General features: G+C 40.7%; 1 long non-coding RNA gene across 1 annotated transcript in view; it reads right to left on the minus strand.

Moving 5' to 3' along the window:
• Positions 1 to 217: 217 nt before the first annotated feature.
• The window catches only part of LOC138832820 (uncharacterized), a 99,348-nt gene continuing 80,145 nt past the window's right edge, over positions 218 to 19,420 (minus strand). Inside the window, exon 4 of the long non-coding RNA XR_011373698.1 lies at positions 218 to 251. This is a non-coding gene — a long non-coding RNA (uncharacterized lncRNA). The remainder of the gene's footprint in view (positions 252 to 19,420) is intronic.

Genomic DNA, 19,420 nt, shown 5'->3' on the forward strand with positions numbered 1-19,420 from the left:
CTAAAAGAGTCTGAGAGAACATAGTCAATACTGTAATAGACAACTATACTCATGAATCAAAAATATGTAAGCATTTTGACTCCAGGGAAATTGGTTTAGATTTTGTTTTTTAGCCGCCCCCCGCCCCTCCCCAATGGACATGGTCATCAAGATCACTGACATTCAAGCCATCTTTTGAGTGCCATGAGCTGGTGTGTCTCTGGGCTTTGTACCTGTTGCTTTTTTCTTTCCTCTGGAATACCTGGGGGCCACTGGAAAAGAGAAAAAAAAAGTTGGGACCAGAGAAGTGGTCTTGGGAGCCCAAGAGCTGGAAGACACATGATGGTAGTGTTAGTGTTGCAGGTGACAAATGCCTTGGTTTAGAGAAGGAAGAAATCAATGAGAACCAATGTGGTACAAAAGTCTTCTTGCAAGATGGATCTTTGACTAATCAGAGATATCAAAAGAAAGGATGTCAAGCAGGTAACACAGGATATGTAAAAGAAATTGCATATAGTTCTGGCCAGTGGTTTGTAAGCACTAACCATGTGGTCATCATTGGCTGGTAATGAGCCTGATATGCACACAGGACACATTTAAAAGATCTCTAGAAGCCTGACCCAATGCTTTGCTGTTTGGAAAATATTGGGAAAGAAGGGTAGCACCACTGGGATGACCGTGTTAGGGAAAATGCTGAGTCCTCTACTGAAGTCTTTGAAGGCAGTATTCTTTATTCTAGAAGCATAAATTTCCTTGTCTGCATCTAAGAAATTCTTGCTAGATTCTTTTCCAAAAGCAGAGTCTTTATTTCACAGCAAAAAAAAACCCATACATGTCTGTTGTCATTATGGTTAAGCATAATTTATAGATCGAATCAAATATCAAGGTTTTTTTTAACCCAGTCCTTGTAAACTTTAATTCTCATTCTTATATATTCTTTGGTTTAGATATGACCTAAACTGTGCATTGTTTAGGCTATCTTTAGAATAGTATTAGGTTTATTTGGATTAGCAATTAAGAAAAAGCTAAATTATTACATATTCCTCAGTCACATGATTAAGTATTCCGTTTACTCTAAGATGATGATGCTAGCATGTAAAAAAGCAATTTCCTCTAATAATCTTCATCCTCTCTCCATTCCTTTCAGTATCTCTTCTCTACCCATCACATTTTATGGTGTTCTTTCCAACCTTTCTATCCCCAGTGTTCCTCTTTCACTTACATAGTTATTTCTTTACCTCCCTCTCTCCCTTCCATCTCTCCCTCCCCTCCTTTCCTTCCTTCCCTCCTTCCTTCCTTCCTTCCTTCCTTCCTTCCTTCCTTCCTTCCTTTCCTCTCACTGTCCCTCCATCCCTCTTCCCCTACCTTTCTCCTTCCCTTTTTCCCTCCCTCTCCATCCCCCTGCTCTCTTCTCTGCTTGTTTTAGTGCTACTGGAGATTAAACTTTTTAATTCAGGGCCTTGAGTTTGCTTGCTGGGCAGGTACTCTTCCATTTGAGCCATGCTTCCAGCCTCTTTTTGTGTTGATTATTTTTTTCTTTTTTTTTTGGGGGGGGGTCCAGTCGTGGGCCTGAACTCTAGGCCTGGGCGCTGTCCCTCAGCTCTTCAGCTCAAGGCTAGTGCTCTACCACTTGAGCCACAGCGCCACTTCCGGCTTTTTGCTTATGTGGTGCTGAGGAATCAAACCCAGGGCCTCATGCATGCAAGGCAAGCACTCTACCACTGAGCCACCTTCCCAGCCCCTGTGTTGGTTATTTCTAAAGTAGAGTCTCACTCTGTGCCCAGGCTGGCTTGGGCTACAATTTGCCTAGTAGTGCTTCCCCCTGTTTCAAGGATGACAGGTATATACCACTGTGCCCAGCCAGTGGATGAGATGGAGTCTCATGAACTTTTACACTCAGGCTAGCCTCATACCATGATCCCTAGTCTCTGCCTCCCAGGGTGGTAGGATCACAGGCCCAGCTCTTTCTTTTCTTTTGTTTTGCTTTGGTTTTACTTTTATATTGCCCAGACTAGTTTCAAACTCACTCAGGTGATCTTCTTGCCCCAGTCAGTCAAGCAGCTGGGCCAATAGGTGCATACTACTGCACATGGCTTAGTTTTTAGCAACTAAAATACTAAGCATTTTAAGAACAGGAAGTAAGTTACAAACATCTTTTAGATTTGTTCAGGATGTAACTAGTAATAACAATATCTCATATTTATTTAGTAATTAATTTTGTTAAATTAATACATCATTTGAATGATTTCCACAACCATCCTTTAAGGATGGTGCTATTATTAATTCCCACTTTACAGATAAAGCAATGGAAACTTAATCAATGTTATATGGGCAGGATGAAAGGAGTACAAAATTTGAATCATGCCTTCTGACTCCAGTCCATGTATTTAACTACCAAATAAAACAAATATCCTTTATTAAATATTTACTATGTGTCTTATATTGAGTTAAATTCATTACATGGATTATTTCATGTGGTTTGTAGACATATCAGTGAGGTAAGTGTTATATTATTGTTCTCCATCTGAAGGATAAGAACATTGAGAAGCAGTGAGGTTTTAATAGCTCTGTCAAGATCATATAGTTTGTAGTGCTTGGCATAGATTAACACCAGCTCTGTCTCAATCTAGTGCCCATCAAAGTACTTAGAACCTTCACCCAATTTGGAATGCTGTCCTGTGGATATGCCAACATTTAGGTCCAAGAATTCTCTCACTTCAACCCTTTCTTCCATGACAGCTTTGTAATACCTATTCTAGACTAATCTTAGTTAACGGCCATCTTGAAACATTGTTTTCTGCACAACAGCTAACATCTCAGATGGGATCTGATCGGACCATGTTGTCAGTCTGCTCTCCTGCATGTCATTATAGTGTGCCATGTCTGTTGCTTCTTCTGCCACACATATGCTCAGCTGCAGACTCTGAATGTGGTAGTTGTTAGGATTTCCACTTCCACAGTGAGCAGGGTATTACCTTGGACTGCTATCTATCCATTGTGAACATTAGAGTATCAATAGTTTAAACAAAAGGGGTTATCATTCTTTACTAGCAGTCCAGATGTATGAAGTTTTTAATATTTAGTACCTCCATGAAGACAGAATTGAAATCTTTGTGGTTATCTTGTTTTTTTTTTCCCCCACAAGCTAAATTTTGTCAGGAAGAGAGGATGCAGGACTATGCCAGTTTTGCTCCTTTCAACAATGCAAGATTCCCCTACACCATCTCCTGCAAACTTCTCCTTGTGTCAATGGTTACCACTGTGTCACATGTCACCTGGCTAAGAGTTCAGACAACAGGATTGCTAAGACTCCCTTATTCTTTTCATGGTCCATTGCCTGGGGCTAGATGCTAGGGGAACATAGTAATGTATCTGCTAACATGAAGCATGAAACTCTGCAGCCCTATACCTAATATATAGTTTGCTTGGGGGTAAAATTAGACTTTGGGTAGAAACATACGCATCCTACTACAGATGTTCTCCCTACACCTAAACAGCTGGAATCCATTCCCATTGATTTTCCACCAGAACTGAGGTCCAGTAGATGTTGTGAATTCAGCTAGCTTGTGCCAGTCCCTTTCTTTAGACAATGTTCCTAGTTACAACTTGAGGAATCCAAACAGATGTCCTTGATTTGGGACTGAGATGTAATCTCAAAGAATTAATACTATTTGTTGCTCAGAAGCCCTGCATCATGTCCCATTCTAACTTTTTTTTTTTTTTTTTTTTTTTTTTTGTCGGCCGTGGGGCTTGAACTCTGGGCCTGGGCACTGTCCCTCAGCTCTTCAGCTCAAGGCGAGCGCTCTACCACTTGAGCTACAGCGCCACTTCCGGTTTTCTGGTGGTTTATTGGAGATAGGAGTCTCACGGTCTCTCCTGCCCGGGCTGGCTTTGAACCACGATCCTCAGATCTCAGCCTCCTGAGTAGCTAGGATTACAGGCGTGAGCCACCAGCGCCCGGCCCATTCTAACTTTTAAATCAAAGTTTTTGGTTCTGGCTGGTTTCAGCTCAAGCCCTGTTCTCAGCTGACAACTCCCAACATACATTGTAGCTCAAGACACACTGACTTCTAATAGATGACAATAAATTCTTGGTGAATTGCTTTGAATATTTATATCCTAGGATATCAATTGCTGCTATTATCAGCAATAGCCATGCACCAGAAATGCTACTAAAGAAGTAACTCCACTTAAGGAAGATTTGTAGCAAGTTAACTTCAATGGATTAGGCAATGTGGCCAAAGATAAATGAAGTTTCATTTGTTAAATAAGAAACTTTGGAAATGTTCATACACTGAATTATGAGCCACTAAAACAAATGGACAGTGATAAAATAGGACAGATCTGAATATGGGTTCATCTTATTATGCTCTATGTACAACTTACACTGAATACTGATGACTGATGTTTTATATAAAGGAACTAAAAACAGACATATGGAATACTTATTGGATAACAGGGATGCAAGTATGGTAATATCATTATGAATCTTAGTATCTATATTCTGGGCAGAGTCTTGTGTGAAAGAGTGCAAATAATTTCTTTTACTTAGATAATTCGAATCATTTAACCCACCATATTTCTCTATAGCTCTGAGCTAAGAAGAATGGTTCACCACACTTTCCTGGAGCCCTGGTATTTGGATGGTCCTATACCAACTAGAACTAGGTAGAACTTCATACATTCTAAGTTGGTTTATTAACATCCTTTAACAAGTTTTCAATAAGAAGAACATGGAGGCTAAGCATGTACTGCTACAATGAAATTCCATGTGCTATGGTGATCAAGCGTGCCCATGTCAAAGATGGTTTTAAAAAGTTCAGAAGCAGGTGCCAGTGGCTCACGCCTATAATCTTAGCTACTCAAGAGGCTGAGATCTGAGGATTGAGGCTCAAAGCCAGTCTAGGCAAGAAAGTCCATGAAACTCTAATCTCCAATTAACCACTAGAAAACTGGAAGTGGTACTGTGGTTCAAGTGGTGGAGCTTGAGCTAGTGCCCAGGCCCAGAGTTCAAGCCCCACAACTGACAAAAAAAAAAAAAAGTTCAGAAACTCAGCTTATTTTCTTATTATCTGTAGGGTCTCAACTTCCTCCTTAGGCCGTACTATTATTCCAGGGGAAATTCAAATATCTGAATGAATATTTTCTTGAGATCTTCCAGCACTAAACCTTAGGCTGTTATGCCAACCCTGATTGATTTGGAATGATATTTGTTGGCCACTGTGTTGGAAAGGGCTCTGAGGTCTCATCCAGACTCAATAGGAGAGATGCTCAGCTTCAATAACAATGTCTGTCAGGAATGTCACATGCAGTAGGAAGCCTAAATATATACCATCCATGTCATGGATCATCACTACCACAGGCTTATTAAATCACAGATTGTTATGTGCTGATAGGTCTGGGGTAAGACCTGAGAATCTCCATTTCTTTTCTTTCTTTTTTTTTTTTTTTTTTTTTTTGGTTGGTCATGGGGCCTGAGCTCTGGGCCTGGGCACTGTTCCTCAGCTCTTCAGCTCAACAGCACCACTTCCAGCTTTTTTTGCTTATATGGTGCTGAGGAATCAAACTCAGAGCTTAATGCATGTGAGGCAAGCACCCTACCTCTGAGCCGCTTTCCCAGCCCAAGAGGAACATACTTGAGAATCGCTGTGCTAGGTTAGAGCAGAAATAATAACCAAGATACCTTTAAAAAAAACAGAAACAAAAAAACAGGATCAGATGTGGCACTGTGGCTCAAGTGGTAGGGTGCTAGCCTTCAGTTGAAGAGCTCAGGGACAGTGCCCAGGCCCAGAGTCCAAGCCCCATGATCGACCAACACAAAACAAATAAGAAGCAGGATTGAACAATTGTTTCAATTGTTCTAACCACTTTTTCAAAAAACTAATCTGTTACTAAAAGATTTTCTGATGTTAATTAACAAACACCTTCATGAAGTCACTTGGAGAATTAACTGCTCTTTGTCCTCTGCAGCAAATGGTGTGCCATATGAGTTGTTGAAAACTGACCATTTACAATTCAAAGATAGAATAGCTGAAAGTAGTAGTCTGAAGTTTAGTTTAATGTAGATGGTTCTCTCAGTGCTGATTAGATAACCAGGAAAAGCTGTATATTAAGCCCTCTCCAGGTTCATGGATCATGTAATTGGAATAGAACAAGACATCTGTTCTCCTATTTCCTGGGCCCTGCTCATCTAACGGTTATTAACAGCAGTTCCTAACTTAGTCTGTGGCAGGCAGATGATGTATTTCATATATCATCACATTTAATGTATTACCATACTCAATGCTCTTACCCATTTCCCAGTTGAGAAAAAAAAAAAACAGAAGCTCAAAGTGGTTAAATACTCCCCGCCAAAGTCATAAGTGGTATAACTGGAAATTCAATATAGTCGATTGACTTTCGGGATTAAATGTTTACTCCTTTGATTGTAGCTGGAAGCCAAAGCTAATTAAACAAGCATTGTCTGAACAGGAGGGGACAAGGACATAACATTTGAGCCAGCCACGGGATATTCAGAGCTGGTTTCTCCTAACTTTGACTCTAGAGAAGCTATTTTAATGCAACCTCCGTGCACTTGAATCAGCAAGGCTGCCCAAAAGACACGGATGGGGACGTACATCCATAAAAGCTTCACATACGTCATCTGCTGTCAATCAGATCTCCTTTCAAGCATGCCAAGGGAATTGGTTATTTAAAGGAAATCTATTGGCAAATGCTCCTCCTGGAAAATGAAAAAATCTTTTCTCATAATTAATCACCCATATTCTGTTTTACAAGTCTGATTATATTTTAACACCAGATTTTTTTTTCTTAGCAGGTGGGAAGTGTTTGGTTTGAGTGGGAAGAGTATTGCCTGGAGAAGAAATCCAGAGTCAAAGCCAGAAGCCCATTTGGTTTTTTATCCTTTTTAAATCTAAGGGACAAGATAGGCTTGAGACTAGGAGTAGATGCTAAATGCAGATTTCCCTGCAAAGATAAATTATTGTCCTATGCCAAGCAAGAGTTGCCTGGCCTACCAAGCTTCCCCAGAGTCATTTCCAAGGCTGCCTGGTAAGTACATGGAGCCAGACCACTAGCACCATTCATGTTTTGGTACAGACCAAGGGGGTGAGAGGAAAGGTAATCAGAGGTTCTCATATAGGAAGACAAAGGAATCCTTCATAACTTTCTTCTAGTCATCCAATGGTGAATTATGAAAAACAAATCCAGTGGTACTTTCTCACAAAGAACTCTCATCTTGGGAATCTTAATGGAATTCTTCTCATGATTGTGAGTTTGCCTGGATTTGTGTCTGTATACTTAACTGATATATAGAGCCATTTGGTGTTGGGAAAACTCTGAAGCCATGAATAGGGAATGGGAGGGAAGACACAAACCCCAGACTAAAGCTTGTGTCTCTGGAATAATTGCTCTGCTGCACTAGCTTCTTTATGAATCTTCACACATTGTTATTTAAATTATGTTTAGAAAAGCTGAAAAATTTTCCCTTTAATTCCTTAGCTAAATATAGATTAGTGCTTTTCAAACATTCCCACTGAAGTATCTATAACTGTGAAAGGGTTGAACCATCCTTTGTCCCAGATCCCCACTCTCTCCTGATGTCAATGGGTCATACAAAGAACCTGCTCCAAAGTCTTCTAATCTTCGTCAAAGTATTCTATTTTTAGCTGAAAACTTCGCAGGGGTTTTGTACCACCTATGAATTGCTACCACATAGGAAGATGGGCGTGTCATCTGCCTACTAAATTCTGGATTAACTAGTTTGGACTTCAAGGCTACATGTGAGGCCAAATAGATTCATAGTCGTAAATTCAAGGTCATACATGGGTTACATTTTACTTCCAGCACTGTAGGTAACCAGACTGTGTTTCCAAATTTCTGATTCTTAAATATGAAAGAGCACATTGAATCAGTTTAATTTTTAACTGACTGTGGTAAAGGCAGAGGAAATAGACAAGGGAGTGAATGTGTATAATTTTAACCTGACAGAAGGATTTGTAAAAATATGAACATCTTAAATGTAGTATAATACAGCATACAATAAAATTACTATACTCTGTATAAATTTAGAAGGGGTGTTTATAGGATAGCATGTATAAAACCATCGTCTTTTTTGTTGCATTTTTGTTGTTGTTGTTTGTTTTCAGTACTGGGATTTGAACTTAGAGTCTTGCTAAACAGGCACTCTATCATTGAGTCATGCCTCTGGCCCTTTTTAAAAAATTTTTTGATGTTCACATTCCAGATTGGCCAGGCATAAAGCACAACACATCTCAAAAATAACCAATGCAAAAGGACTGGCAGGATGGGTCAGTGGTCGGTAGCGTGTCTGCTTAGCAAATGTAAGGCCCTGAGTTCATCCCTCAGTACTGCAGAGAGAGAGAGAAAGAGAGAGAGAGAGAGAGAGAGAGAGAGAGAGAGAGAGAGAGAGAGAGAGAATATTAAGTAGGGCCATTGTGGGGAGGGATGGAAAAGCATATATCATGATTAAACAGTCCTGGTCAAAGTAGTCCAGTACTAGTTTTTCATTACTAGTTTTGAGAGGGGTTCTGGAAGAATTGTTATTGCTGTCATCATCATTTGTGGAGAGAGATACGGTCAGGATCAGTAAGTCATTGTTGCCTGATGGGTGGTCTGTCCTCTGGAGGCTCTGCCATCACTCTTCTTGTGGGTAGTTTCCTCCATTCCTCCTTTAAAAACATTATCAATCTGAGCCGGGCGCTGGTGGCTCACGCCTGTAATCCTAGCTACTCAGGAGGCTGAGATCTGAGGATTGCGGTTCAAAGCCAGCCCGGGCAGGAGAGACCGTGAGACTCCTATCTCCAATAAACCACCAGAAAACCGGAAGTGGTGCTGTAGCTCAAGTGGTAGAGTGCTCGCCTTCAGCTGAAGAGCTGAGGGACAGCGCTCAGGCCCAGAGTTCAAGCCCCATGACCGACAAAAAAAAAAAAAAAAAAAAAAAAAAAAAAACATTATCAATCTATCCTATCCTTCCTGGATTCCAAGGTGATTGCAAAGTGACTGCCAAAAGACTGACTTAGAGCAAAGACAGGTACAAAATGGAAGCCAAAATGTCAAGCTTTTTCACTGCTAGTAGTTAACTCATGGGCCCAAGTAAGGAGTAAGTGCTTTTTAGTCAAAGCAATCTGTGTCCATTACATCTTCAGTGATCATATTGATGATGATAATATCAGTACTTTTACTCTTAAATCTGGAGTATAAAATGTAGGATGAAGCTTTAGCAACCAGAAACATGTACAGTTCATATACATTTTAGGTACTGCTTGGGTAGCATAAACAACCAACACCCTCTTGGCCTTTTGGATTAGCACTGAGGCCACGCCCCCCCAGGGCTGCTTCCAGCCAATGAATGAGCACAGACAGGTACTTTAGTGCAGACTTGTTCTTTCTTAAAGAGTTTACCTTTGTGTAGCTGAACTGTTCTTAGAATTGAGCCTCAGTCTAAAGTTCTTTTTGCCTAGCATTTCCCTAGCCCCCTGTCCTGGTGTTAGACTTGCATTATTTCCCTGCTACATTTTATTTTCTTTCATTTTCTTTCATTTCATTTCTTTGGGTCTAGTGGTATAGCCAGGTTGGCCTGGAATTTGCTGTCTTCCTGCCTTAGTTTTCCAATACTCACTACTCTTGTTTCTGCTCCTATTTATACTCCCAAGTGCTTCCCCTCCAAAATACCTTGTATGTTTAATTTCGACTTGGTGTTCCACTCTTTGAAAACCTAACCTATCATAAAAATAAAAAACAATTATGAAAGATTCTATTTGCTACAGTGCTTGCTATGAAAGAAAGGAGCTATTGTATAGAATACACTAAGGAAAACTGAATTTTGAGGAAGTATCAATATGAATTCATGAGCAATTTTTTTTTTCTTTTGTGCTGGCCCTAGGGCTTGAGCTTAGGGTTTGAGTGCTGTCCCTGAGCTTTTTCACTCAAGGTTGGTGCTCTACCACTTAAGTCACAGCTCCACTTCTGGCTTTTGGTAGTTAATTGGAGGTAAGAGTCTCACAGACTTTCCTGCTCAGGCTGGCTTCAAACTGTAATCCTCAGGGCTGGGAAGGTGGCTCAGTGGTAGAGCGCTTGCCTTGCATGCCTGAGGTGCTGGGTTTGATTCCTCAGCACCACATAGGCAAAAAGAAAAAAGCCGGAAGTGGCGCTGTGGCTCAAGTGGTAGAGCACTAGCCTTGAGCTGAAGAGCTGAGGGACAGTGCCCAGGCCCAGAGTTCAGGCCCCACGACCGGACCAAAACAAAAAAAAACAAAAACAAAAAAAAACTGTAATCCTCAGATCTCAGCCTCCTGTAGAGCTGGGATTACAGGTGTAAGCTGCCAGTGCCTGGACAATTTTTATTCTTAAGTACCAGCCAAACTGTTGGTCCCCAAGAGTCCTTTGCTTTTAGTATTTGTGCTGTTTTGTAGTCTTATCTCCTCTCCTGACCCACGTATATCATAGGATTTATAGACTGTAACTTCCAAGAATACATCATAAAATTACTGTAACTTCTGCCATGTTTTCTTGGCTCACCCTGTTTAGGGAAACCCAGCTGCCATTCGGGCATTTGAGAAGCCCTGTAAGAGAGATCCTGTGGTGACCAACTGAGGCCTCCTGCCAGCAGCCAGCATCAACCACTTGCCAGGCTTAAAGAAGCCACCTTGGAAGGGAATCTCGGCCAGGTCAGCCTGGCTGACATCTTGGCTACAGCCTCATAAGATAACCCTTAATGATTCAAACCAGCATGTCAACTACTCTGGGAATCCTGACCTGTAGAAGCTGTTTGATATAATAAAGATTTATTGTTTTAAGTTGCTGTTCTAGGAAGTGATTTGTTACACAGTACTGGATATACATACACACAGAATTTCTACTTTGTCCATTGGAAAAGCCTCCAAACAACATCTCCTTGAAATATTTCACTCTAAAAGAAACAGCTTCTTGAAGAAGTAAGTTAGGTTAGGAAATGTACCAGATAAGTATAGAATATATTCCCATTCTAGATAGTCCTCTCAAAAGGACTCAGGTGGCTTATGTCTACAATTCTAACTAGTCTGAAGTCTGAGATCTAAGGATCATGGTTCAAAGCCAGCTCAGGCAAGAAAGTCCATGAGACTCTTATTTCCAAGTAACTACCAAAAAGCTGGAAATGGTGCTGTGGCTCAAAGTGGTAGAGCACTAGCCTTGAGTACAAAAGTTCAGGGATATTGCTCAGGCCCTGAGTTCATCCTCCAGGACCAGCACAAAGAAAAGGACTCAGAAGCCAACTTGAAGTGGCTCTCACTAACCCAAGAGGGGATAATTACAAAGGATTTGAAACCCTATCAAATATTCTTAACTACTCAAGCCCATAATTAAACAGAAAACAATTGTCCATCATTGGAGATGACAAACCAATTTGTTATTTTGAAAACGGATTAAAAATTGAGAAAGAATCAAGTGCTTATTAACCTTGCTTTATAACTTGTGCCACTGGAATAGTCAATGAGGGTAACATTTCTTTATAAATATATTTTGGCTAATAAATGAATAAAAATAGGATTAGAAGATGATCATTTTGCAGCCCATAATGAGTTAATGGATCTAGGTATTTTCAGCCCCTTTTCATGTCCCCCCAAAAAATGACAAGCAGACATTATGTGCCTCCTGATGAGAGATCAGCACACAGCCTATAGTCTTGCCAACGAGGTCAACCTGAAAGCCAAATAAGCCTCTGGATCCGGTGGCTAATTTTCAGGGAATACAGAGGACAGAGAGTCTGTTGGACTGCATCATTGACTCCATCATCAGTAAAATCCAAATAGTGGGACATTTTATAGACTGATCAGCCTGAGTCCCTTAACAGATACACTGTAAAGAAAGAAAAACCTGAAGAGGAAAACTTTGCATTAACAAAGTGACTTCAAGATATGTCCAATATTAAAAAAAATAAGCAAGAACAAACTAGTGTGTAGAGGTGCATACTTTGATGAGAAAACAATAAAGAAACACAAGGAAGCGATCGTTATAAATAATGATTCTCAAGCTATAAACACATGTGAGAATCACCCGGAAGGTTTCTTAGACGAATGGCTTGGCTTCACACCAGGAGCTTCTGATTTCCTCAGAACATGCTGGGACCCAGAATTTGCATTGGCATCATAATCCTAGAGAATGGTGCAGAGACCACACTTGAGAACCACTGCTGTAAAAAGTCAGGATAATCCTTTCTTGGCATGAGAGGGTGAAAAAGGCGGGGTGGCTGTAATAGGGACAGGGAACAGGAAGGAGTTTCCGGGGTGGTTGGCCAAATTCTATTTCTTGACTTTGGTACTGGTTATAACAGTGTTTCCATATAACCATCTATTAACACTATACATTTGTTTCATGGGTTTTCTGAATGTATTTTAGAATATCAAGGTGGAAAATTCAAATTCTATAAGATGAAACAGATATAAACCATCATCATCGTCATTGTCATCAGTATTTTGACTTGTAGGTAGTGTTGGTGATCAGACCCTGAGGACATTGCAAATGTTAGGCAATACTTCTTCCACTGAGCTATACCCCCAAGCCCTAGACTTTTAAGTTTTGGGTTTTTGTTTTTGTTTTGTGCCAGGATTGGACTCAGGGCCTAGACACTATCCATGAGCATTTTTGCTCAAGGCTAGTGGTCTACCACTTGAGTCACACTCCACTTCCAACTTTTTGGTGGTTAATTGGAGATGAGTCTCATGGACTTTCCTGCCCAGGCTGATTTCAAACTGCAATCCTTAGATCTCAGCCTCTCAACTAGCTAGGATTATAGGCATTAGCCACCAGCACCCAGCTAGATTCTGAAGTTTTATGGTCCAGTAGAGTGACTTCTTCATGTTGCAAGACCAAAAAGGAGGTATGGCAAATAAATCTCAATATTACCTAACAACTTGGATTCTAGTTCTGGACTTGATATAGCTATCATGTACACTTCTATAAAAATTAGATAAATAACTGAGAAATGAAACATCTCATATAATATGACAACTTGTTCTTTTTGTTGTTGTTGATAGTGAGGCTTGAACTCTGGGCCTGGGCACTGTCCCTCAACTCTTCAGCTCAAGCTAGTGTTCTACCACATGAGCCACAGCACCAGTTCTTGTTTTCTGGTGGTTTATTGGAGATAAGAGTTTCATGGACTTTTCTGCCTGGGCTGGTTTAGAACCACAATCTTCAGAATTCAGCCTTCTGAATAGCTAAGATTACAGGCATGAGCTACCTGCACCTGGCTAACAACTTTTTCTTTATACTTCTTACTCATCTTTATCACTAATAGTGTCTTTTTCCTTCCCTCCTTTCCTTCTTCCTTCCCTTCTTTCCTTCTTCCTTCCCTCCTTTCCTTCTTCCTTCCTTCCTTCCTTCCTTCCTTCCTTCCTTCCTTCCCTCCCTCCCTCTCTCCCTCCCTCCCTCCCTCCTTCCCTCCCTCCCTCCCTTCCTTCCTTCCTTCCTTCTGTCCTTCCTTCCTTCCTTCCTTCCTTCCTTCCTTCCTTCCTTCCTTCCTGCCTTCCTTCCTGCCTTCCTGCCTTCCTGTCTTTCTGCCTTCCTTCCTGCTTGTCTGTCTTTCTGCCTTCCTTCCTTCCTGTCTGTCTTTCTGCCTTCCTTCTTTCCTGTCTGTCTTTCTGCCTTTCTTTTGACTGGTACTAGGGTACCATCCCTTAGCTTTTTCACTCAAAGTTGGTGCTCTACTACTTGAGCCACAGCTCCATTTCTGGCTTTTTGGTGGTTAATTTGCTTTGAATCATCATCCTCACTCAGATCTTAACCTTTTAAGCAGTTAGGATTACAGGTGTGAGCCACTGGCACCCAGCAGTAATAGTAGCATCAATTACTCAGTATTACACCAAACATTAGAAAGAGAAATCAAAACATACCATGATCCCACCTTCCAAGCCACTTTGGTGTATCAAGGATAAATAGAGTTTTTAATGTTAAATAAGGCAAAATAAAGTTAGAAAAATACTTTTAATTGTCCTCTTAAATATATCTGATATTTTTAATTTACAAGGTGATCAGGTTAGAAGTCACATTTATCCTTATTCTTAAACTACTTGGTAAAATTGCTAGGGATGTGGTTTGATGGTAGAGAACCTGCCTAACCAATGCAAAGCCCTGAATCAAACCTAAGCACCATCAAAAGAAAAACAGTTGACAAATTTAATCTTTTGCAAAGCTTTTGTGACAACATCTTTATACTGTTTCATTTTTACTTCATCCTGTTTCCTTCTTAGCACCATTAAATATTTATTCAGTTTCTTTTCAAGACACACTATCAAGAGCCTTACAATAGTTTGATTGTTATTAAAGTCAATAACCTAGGTGTAACGTCCTGGCTAGAGGAAGGGTATAATTATTAAATGAGAACTTGCCTCGTGTCAATGCCAGTAAAATGATTGTAGTGCTCAACTCCCTCCCCCGCCCCCCTTTTTTTTGTCGGTTGTAGGCCTGAACTCTGGGCCTGGGCGCTGTCCCTCAGCTCTTCAGTTCAAGGCTAGCGCTCTACCACTTGAGCCACAGCACCACTTCCGGCTTTTTCTGCTTATGTGGTGCTGAAGAGTGGAACCCAGGGCCTCATGCATGCAAGGCAAGCACTCCCTCCCTTCCCAAGAAGACAGAAGTGGAGCTGTGACTCAATTGGCAGAGGCCCAGCCTTGAGTGAAAAGCTAAGGGACAGAGCCTAGGACCTGAATTCAAGGCCCAGTACTGACATAAAAATAAAAATTGAAAAAAAGAAAAGAAACAAGTTAGATTAAAATATTTGTATTGCAAGAGAAGTATGTTTTAATTGATCTATATACTGGTAAAAGCCTTTTGGTGAATTACACTATTATTTTTATAGCTGTTGTTATACCTTTTCCCAAATAAAAGGTCTTAGAGCTTTTCATATATTGTTCTGGATAGAAAAAAATGGGAGGAGAAGAGAGACTCTGAGCTTGCCAAATATGACTCAGCAAGTCAGTGACATCCTAAAAATAGAAATGAGAAATGAGAGGCATTTTCATCAGTCTACCTTGAAACCAGCAATCTCTGCACTTGTTCAACAGTGCAGTGGGAAGAAAGGCAACTCTTGACACTGGGGGAGGAGGAAGCCAGTGAGTCAGCTCTGTGTGGAGATCACATTTCAAGAGAGCCCTCCTATGTAGAATGTTACAGAAGAAGGGACTTTGTGTCTTAGTCACTTCCTCCCTGGTGGCTGGACAGCCTTGACCCAGCTTTAGTCAGCTGCCCATGCTGTCACTTGTATTTTACTTTATCTCTACACAGATCAATGCCTCTTGTGACTTCTTAGAGCATCTCTTACAGGTAGACCAACCGGGTAGAGGCTGAAGGTGAAGGGAGCCCTGACTTTTAACTCTGTCCTGTGGTCTTTTAGTGGAAATTTGTCTTGCTCATTCGAAAGTCCCAAGAGCCCCATTTCCTGGGAACATCATTTATTTCCCAACTCATCTATGAAGGTTCTGTTAGTTGGATGCTCAAAAACGGTGGGTTGCAGTTGTGTGCAGTGGTTCATATCTATAATCACAGCTACTTAGGAGGCAGAATACAGGAGGATCACAGTTTAAGCCTAGCCTAAGCTAGCAAGACCACATTTCAACCCAGAAAGCTGAGTGTAGTGGTATATACCTGTAATCCTAGATATAGTGGTTATGTAAGTAGGAGGATCATGCTCCAGGTTGGCCTGAGAAAAATAATGTGAGATCCTATTTGAAAAATAAAGCAAAAGAGGGCTGGATCCCTAGGTCAAGTGGTAGAATACCTGCCCAGTAAGTACAAGACCCAGTACCACACAACACACAACACACAAACATGTGTGATAAAAGTGAAATACTTGGTTGTTGGGGAGGTAGGGAGGGAAGGGATGGTAGGGGAAAAACAAAGGAGGAGGTAACAATGCTAGATAGGAAATGTACTCATTACCTTGATCATGTAACTGTAACCCCTCTGTATACTATTTTTACAATAAACATAAAGTAAGATACTTTATAATATGTGAAGTGATAAAATCATGAAGTTGTATTCTTAGTCTTCTAAACTGTGGCTTCTAAAAGCAAATATGACATTTATTTATTTCTGCATCCTTAATAAGGAGGATAGTAGATAATCAGTTAATGAATTTCTTTCTTTCTTTTTTTTTTTTTTTGTGGGGCTTGAACTCTGGGCCTGGGCGCTGTCCCTCAGCTCTTCAGCTCAAGGCTAGCGCTCTACCACTTGAGCCACACCACCACTTTCAGTTTTCTGGTGGTTTTTGGAGATAAGAGTTTCATGGACTTTCCTGCCCAGGCTGGCTCTGAACTGTGATCCTCAGATCTCAGCCTCCTGAGTACTAGGATTACAGGTATGAGCCACCAGCACTCAGCCTAAGTTAATGAATTTCTTGAGCATAGAATTATGGAGAATCCATATGATGTTAGTTTTTGAGAACAAAAATAATTGCAGAGGAAAAAAGCAGATCAGTAAGGACATTTTATTGGATTTTTAAAAATTCCCCTAGCAACCACAGAATAAAGAAATTTATATAAATTTTAAAAAAAACTATGATTAACATTGGGTTAACATTATTCCAGTCACCTCTTAAAGATTAAAAGGTAATATAAATGTTTACAAACAACACCACACTAAAGCTACCAGCACGACTATGTTTATTGCAGCATTATTTACTATAGCTAAGATTTGAAACCAACCCAGATGCCCCTCAGTAGATGAATGGATCAAGAAAATGTGGTATATATACACAATGGAATTCTATGCCTCCATTAGAAAGAATGACATTGCCCCATTTGTTAGGAAATGGAAAGGCTTGGAAAAAATTATATTACGTGAAGTAAGCCAGGCCCAAAGAAACATAGGTCCCATGGTTTCCCTTATTTGCAATAACTAGTATATGTCTGAGTCAAGCAGAAAAGGTCAGATAAGGTGATGTTAGGGAAATGAACCTTAAGATATGTATTCAAATGTTTTTTTCTTTCATGCAATTGTTTCTAGCACATTTATAAGATTATTTCTTTGTTGCTTTGTATGTCTCTCCCCCACGTACAACCCCTGCTTTCACTGTATTTGATGTCGGTATAATTTGTGTAGGGGAAGGGAAAAAACAAATCGTTTAAATAGGGATACAGGTGGACCCATTGCAACAATGAGATGTACAAGTCGTTATGTCGAAAACGAACTTTACAACTATGGTGCGGGGGTGGGGGGGGTGCAGAGCGGATTGGGTGGGGGTGGGGGGGTGGGGGGAGGATGGGAAGGGATGGGAAGGGGAAACAAAGGAGGAGGCTACAATGCTTGATAAGAAATGTACTCATTATCTTGCCCATGTAATTGTAACCCCTCTGTACAGTATTTTCACAATAAAAAAAGAAACAAAAAAATCACATAGTACATTAAAAACAACAACAACAAAAAAGATTAAAAGGTAATATTTTGAAATATTTAACAAATTCATTGTCATTTCCTTCCTAAGTAGTTTCCCAGTAGCCTTCTTCATTATTGAGTTACTGAACTAGAAGACTGTTCCTGGGGGGAAGGACAGTTAACAGAAACAGGGAATATTGGTCACAGCTGAATTCTTCCACCTCTTGATTTCAAGCAAGGCAATATTTATGAGAGCCAGACATGATCAAGAGAGAAAACAATTCCCAAGCTATGTTATTTTCCCCTTTATCATCCAGACTAGCTCTGGAGGACTCTGACTATAGTTTCTTCCCTAGTATGAAATAGACCTTCCTCCTGGGTATGATCATGCTGCAAAGCTGGCTACTTTAGGAACTGCATGTCAGAAGAAGAACATGAGCTAAAAGTTAAAAACTAGGCTAGCACCAGTGGTTCTCTCCTGTAATCCCAAGGAACTTGACAGGCACAGATAGAGAGGATTGCGATTGGAGGCCAGCCTGGGCAAACCATTCACCAGACCCTTTCTCAAGGGCTGAGTGAAGTGGCACACACCTGTTATCCCAGCCACAAAGGAGACTAAGATCAGGAGGATTGATTCTTCTCCCCCTGATTTCCCAGCATACCTGGAGCAGAGATGCAAAGTTGCTGATGGACAGAAGCCTGAGTGGGTGGGACTTTAAACCAGAGACAGGTGGCCATAAACTCAAGTGGCCAGTGACTGGAAAGCCACCTTCAAGGAAACAGCCTAGAAATGCTAGTTCATGGCAGAGATCAAAGACTCTATGCAAAAGGAAAGAAATGTACATATCACCCCATGTGGAAGAAATAACTGCATTGTCAAAGCTCATAGAACTCATAAACTTTTATAGACCACAATAGACAATTTGCAGCATGAAAGTTAGAATGTGTTTGTGACTTTAACTAAGCATCACTATCCCACAATACTGTGAAATTATGTAATCGCTTAATCACAATAAAGAATTTGCAAAAAAAAGTGAATGAATGAAAAGAAAAGATGAGGAAGGAGTGGGCATTTGAGGACTTTGTCTTCCCCTCCCCAACTGAAGCCACCATGGTTTCATTATTTCCTCTGCTTTATTTCCCCTTGGATAGCAGCTAGGAAAAGGAAAGGAAAGCCAGAACATTTTCCTGAATGAATTCCTTATATCATTTCACTGTATTCACTTCAACAGAGTGAAAGAAAATTGAAATCATTCCTTCTTTGTATTCTACCTACTTCAACCACTGTATCTATATAAGCTGAAGGAGCTTATGAGAAAGATAAGAACATTTATTTATTTATTTATTTATTTTTGTCAGTGGTGGGGCTTGAACTCAGGGCCTGAGCACTGACCTGAAGCTCTTCAGCTCAAGGCTAGCACTCTACCACTTTGAGCCACAGCTCCACTTCTGGTTTTCTGGTAGTTGAAGATAAGAGTCTCATCGACTTTCTTGGTGTGCTGGCTTTGAACTGCTATCCTCAGATCCTAGCCTCCTGAGTAGCTAGGATTACAGGCCTGAGCCACCAGTGCCCAGGTCAGCATTTACTTTTCTGGAGAAAATAATTTCATTAATCCATAAGGATTCTCAGCTACCAGCTACCTTTCATGGCTTTCATGGGGAGACATTTGTTGTGGTTGTCTTAACTGCTACCTTTTCTGGGACCCCTATCTGGTATAATAACTCTGCTAATACTGTGTTTGGTTCTGCATTCTCAATCTGCTAGTTAAGTTTGTTTCTTCTAGAGCCTATCAAGGTCATTATAAAGGAGCTGTATATAAACTGTCCTCAGGGGTTTTATTGTGGCCCACTAGAACAGCACAAAACACTACTCGTACACCTAAAATATCTGTCCCAGAGAATCCCCAATTGCTCTACCCCCTCTGCCTTTTTCATCAGGAAGCACCCTGGAATAGTCATCACCCCTTTTCCCATAGTAGCAGCTAGGGTTTCCATCCCAAAGGAAGAATGAGGGCGAGAAAGGAGACCTGCTAGTTTGCCAGATATAACCCAAGACAGATAATACATGGCC

This window comes from Dipodomys merriami, unplaced genomic scaffold, assembly GCF_024711535.1.
Source record: "Dipodomys merriami isolate MVZ:Mamm:240054 unplaced genomic scaffold, mDipMer1.0.p SCAF_1, whole genome shotgun sequence".
Taxonomy (NCBI): Eukaryota; Metazoa; Chordata; class Mammalia; order Rodentia; family Heteromyidae; genus Dipodomys; species Dipodomys merriami.